This window comes from Microcaecilia unicolor, chromosome 2, assembly GCF_901765095.1.
Source record: "Microcaecilia unicolor chromosome 2, aMicUni1.1, whole genome shotgun sequence".
Classification (NCBI taxonomy): Eukaryota; Metazoa; Chordata; class Amphibia; order Gymnophiona; family Siphonopidae; genus Microcaecilia; species Microcaecilia unicolor.
In genome coordinates, this window is record NC_044032.1 from 339,002,900 (window position 1) to 339,016,193 (window position 13,294).

The window sequence follows — 13,294 nt, forward strand, 5'->3', positions numbered from 1 at the left end:
CCACCACCACACCCTCCCACCACCATCACCCACTCTGTGCATATTCCTCTCCCTCCAACCCTCACACTCCTTCCTCCCACCTCCCAGCACACCCCCACCCCTACCCCTACCATGTCCATACTCCCCCACCCCCCAGCATGTCCCATCAAATACATTCTTGTCTACTTTCCCCGCCCCTTCCCCTGGCCCCGTCCCCGTTGCCTCCTACCCCTCCCACCGTATTCCTGAGCAGCTGGTGGCAGTCTAGCTGTTGGTGCTGCTGGGGAACTCTGTTGAGAGTCCTCCCCTGATGAGGTCCCACTGTCCTCTGTGTCAACAAGGCAGTCTGCTGCCTTGGCTGCCCTCTGGAAGTCCGGCCACCTTGTGGTCTGTGTTTTGCCCTGCAACTTGGGCACAGGACCCAGAAGGGGAGTTGGTGTGGTGGCTGCTGGTCTCTTGTGTGCTGCTGGACCAGTGGCTGGGGGCCTGAGGATCTCAACCTCCTCTGCTTTGCTGGTGGTTGCTGTGCACTGGTCGAAGGAGACGGCACTTGTTGCTGCATCAGGGCTCTAGTGTGCACTTGGAAGTCATGACGTAGGCCCTCGATGCTCTGCTCCAGTCATTAGAGCTGCTGTACTGCTTCCCATTGGGCCTGTACTCCTTCCCTTTGCAGCTCCAATTTCAGGCGCCGGTAATCCTCGAGCTGCACATTGTGGCCCAGCAATTGGGTTGCAATGTGCAGCAGCTGCCTCCTCTGGCATATCCTGGCAGGGGTCTGGGACACCTCCCATTCCCCTAGCTCCATTACCACACACTGGTGCCTTTCCACTGCCGCCTCCTCTTCTTCTGCCTTCTCCTTCTCTTCCTATGCCTCCTCCTCCTCCTCTTCTGCCTCCGCCTCCTCCTCCCTTCCTGCTGGGGTGACTGCTGCCTCCTCCTGCTCGTCCTCCAGTTGGTGCTGCTCCTGCCACCCTGTGTGTGTAAAAGGTTTATCCTTGAGATCATCACATCAAACATGGCTTGCATAGTGCAGGAGCTGGCTGGCATCAGTAGGGTGTGGGGAAAGGTGTGGTTAGTGCCCTGGGGTATAGGCCTGGAGTGGGAGATGCATGAGATGAAATGACAGGGAACCCTGGAAGCTGGTCTGACAAGGAGTACACAGGATTGTTGGCAGGGCACACTCATTCCTCAGCAGTATGTTAGCATTTTGAGTTGTGACTATGGTTGGATGACCAGTTTTTGTGTGTGTGTGTGGGGGGGGGGGGGGGGAGCGCTATTTATTTAAATTACTTTAAAATCATGCTATGACATCCACTAATAGCAGGACCTCAGGCAGGAATACCATGAAACATTATCCACCCCAGAAAGGGGGATACAGAAGTGAGGCACCCTTCCCTGCCATAGCTGTTGCAATGTCACCCATTCCTTTGCATGTCATCTCATTCATCTCAGAGGAGGTTAGTTGGAAGTTGCAGCCACACTCATGGGAGGGTAGCTGCAACCTCAGGCTTTGATCTGGGACAGAGGTGTTATGACTTACTTTTTGTCTATTAGCCACATGGAAACTGATTTTGTACATGAAATTTGCATTATTAAATAAATGCATTTACAAATGACTACAGGTGCTCTGTTTATAATACTTATGTCATGCCCTGAGGCGCTGTCACACACTCCTAATAATTTCAGGGCTTTCCCAACGTATGTGGCGGAATCTCCGCCTTAGGGATTCCAGGTCACTACGTATCCCAAATCTTCTGCAAGATACAAGTTTGAACACCAGGAGTCAGGGGATGGCCCTTCTTGCTTTCACAACACAAATTCCTTTGGAAGCCAAATTGGAGAGACACACAACACTGATGGGGGGGGGGGGGGGGGGGAGGACATTACATTGGTACAGGTGATGTCATTGAGGTGGACATGAGGACAGAGAGTACTGTTTCTATGCAATATTGCAGGGATGTGGGAATGGTTTTCCTTTCTAGTATATTGATTCTATTAATGGATGTGCATGTGCACATAATCACTGATTACACTTGAATGCAGACTACAGTTAGTGCTTACATTGCTGAGGGAACTCTTATATGTGGTGCTACAGGAGAGAGACCTGATAGCCCATGCCCAGTGCTGGGGGGGGAGGCATTCCCAAACAGTTATCTTTCCAAAGTGTCCCTTATTAGAGTCCATGCTCTAATGGAGATGGTCCTTGGAGGCAGATGGTGGTGATGCATGAAGAGGCACCATCTGTGCCTCAGGCAAAGCTGCACTAGGCACATGCTTTCTGCCATACTGAAATTGGGCTCTCTTCGCAGTGCCATGTTTCTCAGTGAATAAACATTCTATAACGTGCATTGCCTTATATGGACGCCCAACACATATGAACGTGGTTACATACACAGCTCCATATATGGACGTCTAGCCCATATATGGATGGTCATCACGTGGACGGCCATCAAGTGCATGGACGTCTTCACAAGTGCGGAGCCTTATATGGATGATTATCAAGTATGCGAACGTCTTCATATATACAATGCAAAATATGAACGTTCCTTACATTTCCAGTACCTGGATGTCCTGCAAGTACAGTGGATATTTGTAGCTGGCGATATTTGCCTTATAGACGTTCTTCGGCGGTTGTGCTGGAAAGACGTCCTTTTTACTTTACTTTGGACATTTCTGATTTAGTCGTTTTACACTGCAATTTTGGAATGTCTAAGGATGTCTATACTATCTTTCCATTATGCCTACCCGATTTTGGACGTTTTTGTTAGGACGTCCAAATTCGGATTTAGACATTCTATCAAAAATGCCCTTCCACGTCACATATCTGTTCTAGTTTTGATATGGTGACAGAAAGCAAAAGTGCTGTCGGCTACATAGGCCTTGGTTTTTAATTTAGTTTAATTTCATGATTTAATATTTCACTTTATCTCACTATGTCCAAAGTGAATTACAGCAAAAAAAGGAAGAAGAACAAAAAAGGTGAATATACAAATTAATAACACAAAAAAGAAAATAAAGTAAAAGTAAAAAAACAACACATTCTAAAACCTACAAGGCCAATAATAATAGCAAATACTGGGGGTGTTTTAGAAAGGTGCACTAGCATTTTTAGCACGCGCTAAAAATGCTAGTGTGCCTTTTTTAAAAGGACCCCATTAAGAATAATTTAACAGTACTGGCATTCAATATCAAATAACTTTATTATATTTTGATCAACAAACAAGGTGTGCCAGAATTCTTCAAAAGAAACATTTACATTTTAAACAACAGTTTAACACTGACAAACAACTTAAATGATCTATAGCTCTTTTCCTTCCAACCCACACCCCCATCCAACAACATTGCTGTGCTCCACCATATAATGACGAACATCAGAGACCTGTACTCTTATGGCTCCCAACACTCCCAGAGAACTATAACCATATCAACAAAACTGATCCAAATCTCTCCTCCCTCTTACTCCCTCCACCTCCTCTGAAAGCAAACCCATGACAATGCAGTAACCATCTACAATTACAATTTATTCACAACCAGACTATGCCCTCTAAGTGACAATGTTTGCAAATATGCATCCCAGATCTGTAAAAACAATTTATGTTTATGAGAACCCCGAGTTTCTCCAGCCTCCCATACTATATGTTGGTGTACTTGATTCCTTTAGAACCAGAAGTTGGGGGGGGGGGGGGGGGGGCTCAGAGATAGTCCATGATTGCAAAATACATTTTTTTGTGATTAAACACATCTTATGCAATAAAAGTGTGCCCCCTTTATCCTTCCCTCTACATGTCCCTGACTTGTCCAATAAAAGCTGTTCTGGTAATCCCTGAACCCTATAACCCAAAACAGAAGTTAAGTAACATGCCATAGATCTTCAAAATGATGTAATCTTAGGACATCCCCAGAAAGAATGATACATGTATTTTCCAACCCAAGACATTTAGGGTTTCTTTTACCAAACCGTGCCAACAAAGCTCAGTCAAGTGAATGGGCTTTGTCGGCATTGCTGCGCCAGGATCGCTAGCGTGGTTTGGTAAAAGAGGCCCTTAATGCATAATGAGGAGTCCAGACCCCCTGATATATATACAGCTGTACTTTTATGAAATAGGGTCTATGTAATACTCTAAGGGGCCCTTTTACTAAGCTGCGGTAAAAAGTGGCCTGTGGTAGTGTAGGCGCGTGTATTGGGCGCACGCCAGGCCAGTTTTTACAGCATCTACAACAAATGGCTTTTTTTTAATGGGATGGGAAAAGGGCCTGCGGTAAAAATGAAACCAGCGTGCGCCCCAAACTGGCCTGAGCCCTTAACACCACCCATTGATCTAGCAGTAAAGGCTCACACGCTACTGTGTGCCAAGTGTTGATTACCACTGGAATTGGTGCGTGTATGAGGAAATAAATAAATAATTCATTCATGCGTTATGGGCCTACACCAAATGTGAAATAACCGCCAAGAGAGTGTGCTGGCCTGGTGGTAGTCTCATTTGGGCGCATGCTGCATGTGCGTAGAGCCTACCGAGGCATAGTAAAAGAACCCCTAAAATAGTATTCACAAAGACCAGCATTTGTTGTTAGCCCTGGGGTGCCTTTAATATTATTTAACATTTACCAGTGCCCTAAATTATACCTTATATCTGCTTCCCACTCTTGTTTAACTTCCCTCATATCTTTCACTATCTCTAACCTAGAAAGCACGCGATGTAAGCCGGAGATGGATACAGATCTCTCCGAGACCTCATTAAAAAGGTGCACAGCCTATCACCCATTTGGAAGACTATTTTGTTCCAATCCAGAGAATGCACATATGGGTCCTTTTACTACGCTGCGGTAAAAGAGGCCCTGCAGTGTCCTTGGCCTGTGGATTTGCTGCGTGCTGAAGCCCCTTTTACCACAATGGGTTTTTTGTGAAAAAAGGAAATGGCTGTGTGGTAAGTATATTCTTGTCGCGTGGCCATTTCCGGGGGGGGGGGGGGGGCCCTTACTGCCTCCTATTTAGGGGCTCCCACACTGATCAGTTACTGCCGGGTAAGCCCCCAGCGGGAAAAAAAAATTTCCATCGTGCAGTGGTGGCAGCACTACCACTGGCTTCCATGGTGAACTGGCAGTAGTGCCAGATTGGCATGTGACAAAGTGGCAGTAGCTCTACCACCACTTTGTAAAAGGGCCTTGTGGTGGTTCCACTGGGCAAAGCAAATCTATTTCCCCATCTTTGCCCAAAGCAACCTTGCAATTCCTCAAATGTAAACTAAACCTATGTGGAACCTTGGTTTAATTGTTTGCCCTGATATACAGTGCTTTTTAATACTGAGGTCAGCACTAGATCAGCTTTTTAATTATAGATTTTTCTTGTAGTTGCTACTGTATACATACTTATGTGGCTTGTTGATTTCTATGCAGTTCTTTTCTAACAGTGTACTCTGGGCTTGGGGAGCCCTCTGTAGGCAGCCTTTGGAACATTTAGTGATTCCTATTAAGGTAAACTCTTTAATGATCACATGGAGGTTTTTTTTTAGCTTCTCCCTTTTCATCTCAGTACTTCTTTTTTGTTCTATAGTTTGCTTTTTCCCCCTTTTGATATGATTTTGGATACAATTTTATATTTTATGTTCTGGTACTTAAAGGGCTACATATGTTTACATGACCTTAGTCATGTTTTTAGGTGTGATGTGTACCCTAGGAGCATTATTAATTTGCCCCCGATGCAGGCATTATATACATGGGTGTAATGATCAATATCAATAATGCACTTGTATACCACTATATCCCCTTTTGGGTTCAATGTCGTTTATAGAATACAAGAGAAAAACAAGAAGCAACAATAGCATATCCTATATAATAATTCTCACCTCCAACGTTCGGTCTCTGCCTGGGACGGTGGCTCCATGGTCTGATTCCAGCAGTAGATCAGTGACGTCATCCGCATCACACAGCCTCTTCTATCACTTCTGTTTCTGCTGTACGTGTGGTCCCGCCCTTGAGGGCGGGACCACACGAACAGCTGAAACAGAAGAGAAAGAAGGGGCTGTGTGAAGCGGCGTCCCTACAGTGCAGGAGGTAAAAACATGCAGAAGGTGGGGAGGGGGGTCCTGAAATGACAGGGGAGGGAAGGGGAGGTCATGAACGACACGGGGGGAAGGGGGTCCTTCTTTCGCTTCTGTTTCGGCTGTTCGTGTGGTCCCGCCCTCAAGGGCGGGACCACACGTACAGCAGAAACAGAAGCAATAGAAGAGGCTGTGTGATGTGGATGACATCACTGATCTACTGCTGGAATCAGACCATGGAGCCACGGTCCCAGGCAGAGACCGAACGTTGGAGGTGAGAATTATTATATAGGATATGCTATTGTTGCTTCTTGTTTTTCTCTTGAGCCCTTGAGCTCAGAAGTTTTCTTTCTCCATTTTCCTAAGGTGTTGTTAGAGTAATCCAGTGTCTGCACAAGACTCTCCTTATGAGAACCAATAGCACTTTGCCATACAGGGACTCCTGAGGCAGGCCTGAATGGCCGAAACACAACTCGTGTCGAGTCCAGTTTTTTAAGAATAAACTCTTGCTGTGAACTTTTTTCTGAGTCCAGTAGAAGTTTGTTTGGCATCATCCATCTTGTCACCTTTGCTGTGTTCTTTTCTTGGTTTTTCCATTGCGGAGGTCCGCTTTCTTCTGTTTTTGCCCGTGTCCCGTGTGGTAAGTGAACCACTTGCTGTGCAGCCATTTTGTGGGGGAGCACTTACTGCTACCTATTGAGGTGGCAGTAAGGAATCCCATGCTAACCTGGCAATGCGCTGCCCAATTACCCTTGGGTAAGCACCAGAGCTACAAAATTGAAAATATTTTTGTAGCACCAGAAATGGTGATAGGAACTACTGCTGAAGTTTCAGATTGGCGCAGCAAGCCTGTTGCCATGTGCCGACCCTTTAGTAAAAGGGCCCCTCAATTCCTGTGGGCTTCTTCGCATTCAGCAATTGCTAATTGCTAGCACTGCTTTATAAAAGGAGCCCTAAGATTGTTGCACAAATTAAGTGGGCTTATTTGCTCTTTAGAAAAGAGATTAAGTACTTGTGATTATAAGAACTGTTTTTGGTGAAAGCACTATTTTTGATACATAAGCTGCACAAGTTTCAAATTTAGGGCCCCTTTTACAAAGGAATGCTAGCATTTGTAGTGCATGCATTAAATATGTGTGCGCTAAACGCTAGAGATGCCTTATGGGTGTCTCTAGTGTTCAGCGCATGCTAAAAACACTAGTGCACCTTTGTGAAAGACCCCCCTTAATAAATTGAAAAAGAGATACTGGGAGGGTTTTCAAACCAATAATTAAAAGGAGGTAGCATAAACTGTTTGTTGAAGCTACCCAGCTGTTTCTGAGGCTTTTTCCGCCCAGGTTTTTAAAGTAAGCTGTTGCAGTGGAATATATTTTGAATATATGTGTGTCTAGACCACTGTCCCCAAGTTTATGTTTGAGTTGCATATAAATATGAACCATGTCTTTCAAAATCTTAAATTATTAGGCATAGTTTAAAAGTAATACTAGCTGTTATAGGTTACCGGTACAGGGTGTATAATAAAGGTGAAGCTCTGTCAGATTTTCAGCTTATAAATATAAATATAAATAATGCTGGGCAGACTTATACGGTCTGTGCCATAGCCGGTGGTGGGAGACAGGGATAGTGCTGGGCAGACTTATATGGTCTGTGCCAGAGCCAGTAGTTGGGAGGTGGGGCTGGTGGTTGGAGGTGGGGATAGTGCTGGGCAGACTTATACAGTCTGTGCCCTGAAGAGCATAGGTACAAATCAAAGTAGGGTATACACAAAAAGTAGCACACATGAGTTGTCTTGTTGGGCAGACTGGATGGACCGTGCAGGTCTTTTTCTGCCGTCATCTACTATGTTACTATGTTAAATTTGGCTGAAGTATTCTACAGCACCTACAACCTAGATAGAAGTTTAATTGATAGCCCCTAGTAAAGAATACAATAATAGTCAAAAGGGTCTTCATACTAAAGCACGTTAATATTGGTAGTTAGCACGCTTTAATGCAAGAAATTAATGTGACGTAAGTGAAATTTAACATGGCACCTATTTGGAGGCATGTCCACCACTTCATTTGCAGAACATGTGTTAAAATACCTTTCTGAAAAGCTCCTTGGAGGTTATAACAGCTAAAATGACACTCCTAGTGACATTTGCCTTGGAACGTGATAGAGATTAAGATTTGAAGTTATATTTTCAACATTTAAATGAGCAGTTTTTGGGTTCAAATATACGTATATTTCCTGATTTGTCACAAGCTATGCAGAGGTGTAGGAAAGAATTTTTGACTCTCAGACCACATTTATTTTGAAATTTCCTGTTAAGTGTTGTATTTTTTTTCAGTCTAAGAATTACCTTTTTTTTGAACCCAAACAATTGAATGATTTTATTGTGGCCAGAGTGGGTTTGAGTGACCAGCCTCAGAGTTAATGCAAAACGGCTGCAGGAGTTAATTTGTGTATTCATTCATTCTTTTCTTTTTCTCATGGGATTTTTCTTCTTTGACCCCTAAATATGGTGGACTAAATAATAGATAATTTACTTCTGTATATTTTTACTTATATATTTTTTTCTGATTCTGCTCAGGTCTATGGATTATTATATACCTGGTTAATAAATGAAATATATAAATAAAAAAATGTCTATTAGTGCACGGTACCCTGCTCACAGTTGTGCAGATGCAGTTAGGGCCTCCTATTTAGGAGGTGCTAAAGGGACCCGCACTAGCTGCAGTAGACTCTTTATTCCCATTGTCTGCCCATGCCCCTCCTAGTTACACCACCTAACACAAAATGCCCTTACGCATGAATTAGTACATGCTAATTGTAAAAATAACGCAAAGCAGTTGTGTTTGTGCAGTAGCTGTTAATGTGCACTAATTTAAGCATCAAGGGCTAAATTCTATATATGGCGCCTGAAAATTCTGCGTGAAAAAATATGCCTAGGTGTATTTTCTAAAGTATGCCTAAATTTTATAGAATAGACTTAAATTTCCATGCAGTATATAGAATATGCCAAGCGTCTCTCCACACGACCAAATTTAGTCATGGCCATTTATGTCACATTTTACTTGGCGTAAATCCTGACACCTAAATTAGGCACAGAGCGGGTGTATTCTATAACAACGCGCATAGATTTTCAAAATGTCCATGGCCACGCCCCCTTTTCAACTACACAACTTAAAATTTATGTGCACCACGTTACAGAATACACTTAGCGAGTTGTGCATGTAAATCTTAATTAATGCCAATTAGTGCTGATAATTGCTTGTTAACATCCAATTGACAGTGTTGATTAGCTAGTTAACCAATTAAGTTACACGCATTATTATAGAATATGCTTCATTGTCTGTATGGAAATTAAAAGAGTCCAAAGAGAATCCACATGTGTGGAGCACTCAAAAGATCCCATGGAGTAGCTCAAGAAGAGAAGAAAAGTGGGAACTAAGACCACGGGTTCCAGAGACTGGAGCACATAATATCTTGAGTTAAAACAAGGTTTATTAAAAATCAAAAGCAACTCAACACAACATTGTGTTTTGGCCTGAGGGCCTGCATCAGGAGTCTGAAACAATAATTATTTATAATATACATTAAAACTTGTGTAACTTATGACAGACCACAGAAGGCAAAAGTAGAGACTAATAGACGATTCACCACTGGAGACGTGAGTCCAACAGTCTTTATTATATCAGAGATAACGACCCGACACAGGCCGTGTTTCGACGCTAAAAAGCGTCTGCATCAGGGGTCAATAAATACACCAAGTAATGAATGCAAAACGAAGAGTCCTACTTGTATATGTGTTGTCAACTCACTGATCACGTAGCACCAAACAGAATATGCTGGATACAAACCAATGAGCTTTGCAAAACATGGATCCACCCTGGGAGAAGGTGTGATACTTTCTGGTGCTATTCACCCTCATATATGGAAAACTCACCATGGTGAGGACAGCAATGTGGCAGCATATCTCTCAGCAGCTGAGGTCATGCCATACACGCTTCATAGTACGGACCCATCCACAGGATGCTTTTGGTGGCATTTGGGGGGCACAAAACAGAAGAAACACAAACTTGTCATTCCAGAGGCACTGCTGTCTTGCTACAGATGGTGACTGTTACCATCAAAAGCCAGGAATGTATTGTGCAGTTCTGGTCATTTATGTTTATAGGTGTTGGTTCAATTATGGGTGTGGCCATTGAATGTAGTGTGTAGTGTGTATCCTCCTACCATGCAGAGCTTATCATAGCCATAGTGATCCTCTAGGAATATGGTAAAATATCTACATTGTGCATGCATTCACAAACAACGGGTAAAAGATTAATGAATTACACACTTGGTGGCAATCAGCATTTTTAAAACACTGACCATAGCCAGCTAAATTAACTCCATATATTCAGTGCTGGGCCATGTGCGGGCATTGACACCAAATATGCAGAGCAAACTGTTCTAGAGCTAGACGCCGGAGCTTAAATGGGTCCCCGCTGATATCCAGCTGGAGCCCACATAAGACAGTTATGCAGGACCTGGCTGACTATCAGCCAGGACCTGCATAACAAAAATAAAAATAAAAAATGCAGATGCCCTCTGATCCCCCCTTATGAAGTACCTTGAGGCTGCCACTAAAGGCCACGGCAGCCATTGTAGAAAGGCAGTCGCTAGGAGCAGCAGTGAGTGGGCTTTGCTCCTGCCACCACCATCCCTAATGGAGGCCTATCCTGTATGTTGGAGGAGTGGGAGGGGTCTGTGTGGTCAAAGGGAAGGGGGAGGGGACTTGGAGTCCTGTAACTGGGGGAGAAGGGATTGAGACCAGAGAGGGGGATTTTTTTTTTTTTGCTATGTGAGTCCTGGCCAATATTCAGCCAGATAGCTAAACATTTGAATTTAGGACAGCTTGTCAAACAGGGTATGGTGGTGGGCCACAACTTTCCTACAAAGAACACTGCAAAGATGACACAACAATATAGTCTTCAGACGATGTAGAATTAATTCCAATTTATTAATAGGTCCAGATAAGTCATGTGAATCTACAGGACTTGACACGGCCATCTTTCAGCAACCGGCCTGCCTCAGGAGACTTATATTCTTATATATGGACTTGGAAAATTACTATGGCTGTCAGCTTGTAATCAGAAGGAGACCTTGTTCAAAAAGCTCCACTGAGAAAGGAAATGTTATACTAATACAAAATCAGTACTCAGTAAACTATGTCATACAGGTGCAGAATTTATTCTACATCGTCTGAAGACTATATTGTTGTGTCATCTTCGCTGTGTTCTTTGTGGTTTTGAGTTTGCGAAGACTGTGTGCTTCTGTGCCTACATCCACAACTTTCCTAACCAGCATCTCAGCCTTTGCAGGTGAAAAGTTACCCTTGCGGGCCAAAACTTCCTTTCCAATGGTCATAGAAACATAGAAACATTTTAGTAGATAAAGGCCAAATGGCCTGTCCAGTCTGCCCATAGGCACCCCGTATAAGAGGCTTGGGGAGGCTAAGCCTCCCCAGCCAAACCAACCGTAACCTTTTCCCCCTGCTGCCTCCACTCCGTGAGCTGCAGGCTTCCCCGCTCCCCAGCCAGGTCGTCCATCACCTCTCCCGTCTGCCCCGGCCCTCGTTTCCTTCCTGCCCCGGCCTCCCGCCGTACCTTTAAATATTGTATTTTTCCTGGAGTTGCGGGCGGTGCCGGCATTGAAAGCAGCAGCAGGCTCATCTCGGCTCCAGCCTTCCCTCGCATGGCTCTGCCCTCTTCTGATGTATTTCCTGTTTCTGCGAGGGTGGAGCCATGCGAGGGAAGGCTGGAGCCGAGATGAGCCTGCTGCTGCTTTCAATGCCGGCGCCGCCCGCAACTCCAGGAAAAATACAATATTTAAAGGTAGGGCAGGGGGGGGCGGGGCAGGAAGGAAACGAAATCAAATGCACTGAAAGAAGAAAAATGGATTATTCTCATACCAGGAAGAGGGGAGAAGGCATTGTTGACGTTAAGCTCTTTCCAATTTATCATTGAAACATCAGACCATACAAGCAAGTAGAATATGCCAGAGTTCCAACATGCATTATCCAGCACAGAATTGCTTGTCATGCTTTATTTAGACTCATTTATAACTAAATAAGAGAATCTAGTGAGGAGTGCCATAAAGAAATGATGCACTGCCTTTTGAGATCAAAATTCAGTTTCTCTTCATTATGCTTTTCTAACTTCTACATTGCAGAGTTAATACAGGAAACAAAAACCCTGATGCCTGTCTAGATTTATGCAGTGAAAATGCGTACACCTGGAGACTAACTTGGATTCAAACTTTTTCCATAATTTAGCTAAACCAAGTGGAATTTAATCTGTCAAATTTTCATAATTTCTGCATTGGACATAATGGTCCTTTTGAAAATTGTAAAGGGTAGGTTACCAGTTGTACAGTTCCAAAAGATGTTAGTAGGAAAGACACAGTATCCATATAGCAAAATGGCCCTCCTGTCTGTCATTGTAAATTTGGGCCACTTTCATCCACAGCTGTCTCTCTAAGCCACTTCTTGCGATGACTGGCTAATCAGCATGAGACTCTGCTCCGCTGATGCTGTGGCATTCCAGAGCTTCTCCTTCACAACTAGATCTTTCCATCAACGAGGGCTATCGGGAAGCTGAGGGCAGCAGATGGGAGAGATGATGGACGACCTGGACATGGGTGGATGGAGGGTAGGGGAGAGGAGGGTTGCTGCACATGGTGGATGAAGGGGAGAGGAGAGGGCAGGGGAGAGGAGAGTTGCTGGACATGGGTGGATGGAGGGCAGGGGAGAGGAGGGTTGCTGGACACGGAGGGGAGGGAAGAGTGAGGAAGGAGATGAGGGAAAAGGAAGAGAGAAAAACTGCACATGGAGGAAGAAAATAGGCAGAAGCTGGATCCACTGGACAGTAAAGTCTGTGGAGGACCCAACTTTTACTTAAGGATTTAGGGCAAGAAATGAAGAAGAAAGGCAGAAAGTAAAGAAATAAATGGAAAGGAAGCCCTGGAAACGGACTTAAGAGGACAGATAGCAGCAGAATTGGATACTGTGCCAGCATGATCAGAAAAACAAAGTCACCAGACAACAAAGGTAGAAAAGATCATTTTATTTTCATTATAGTGTTTGGAATATGTCCACTTTGAGAATTAGGTGCTCAACATTAAAAGTTTATATTTATTTACTTATTTATGGCATTTTATCCCAAATTAAACATGAATTAGGGTGTTTTGTGGCTCTACACGTATCATGATATTATGATCCCTTGTTTCATATTGTTGACGGTCTGCATTTT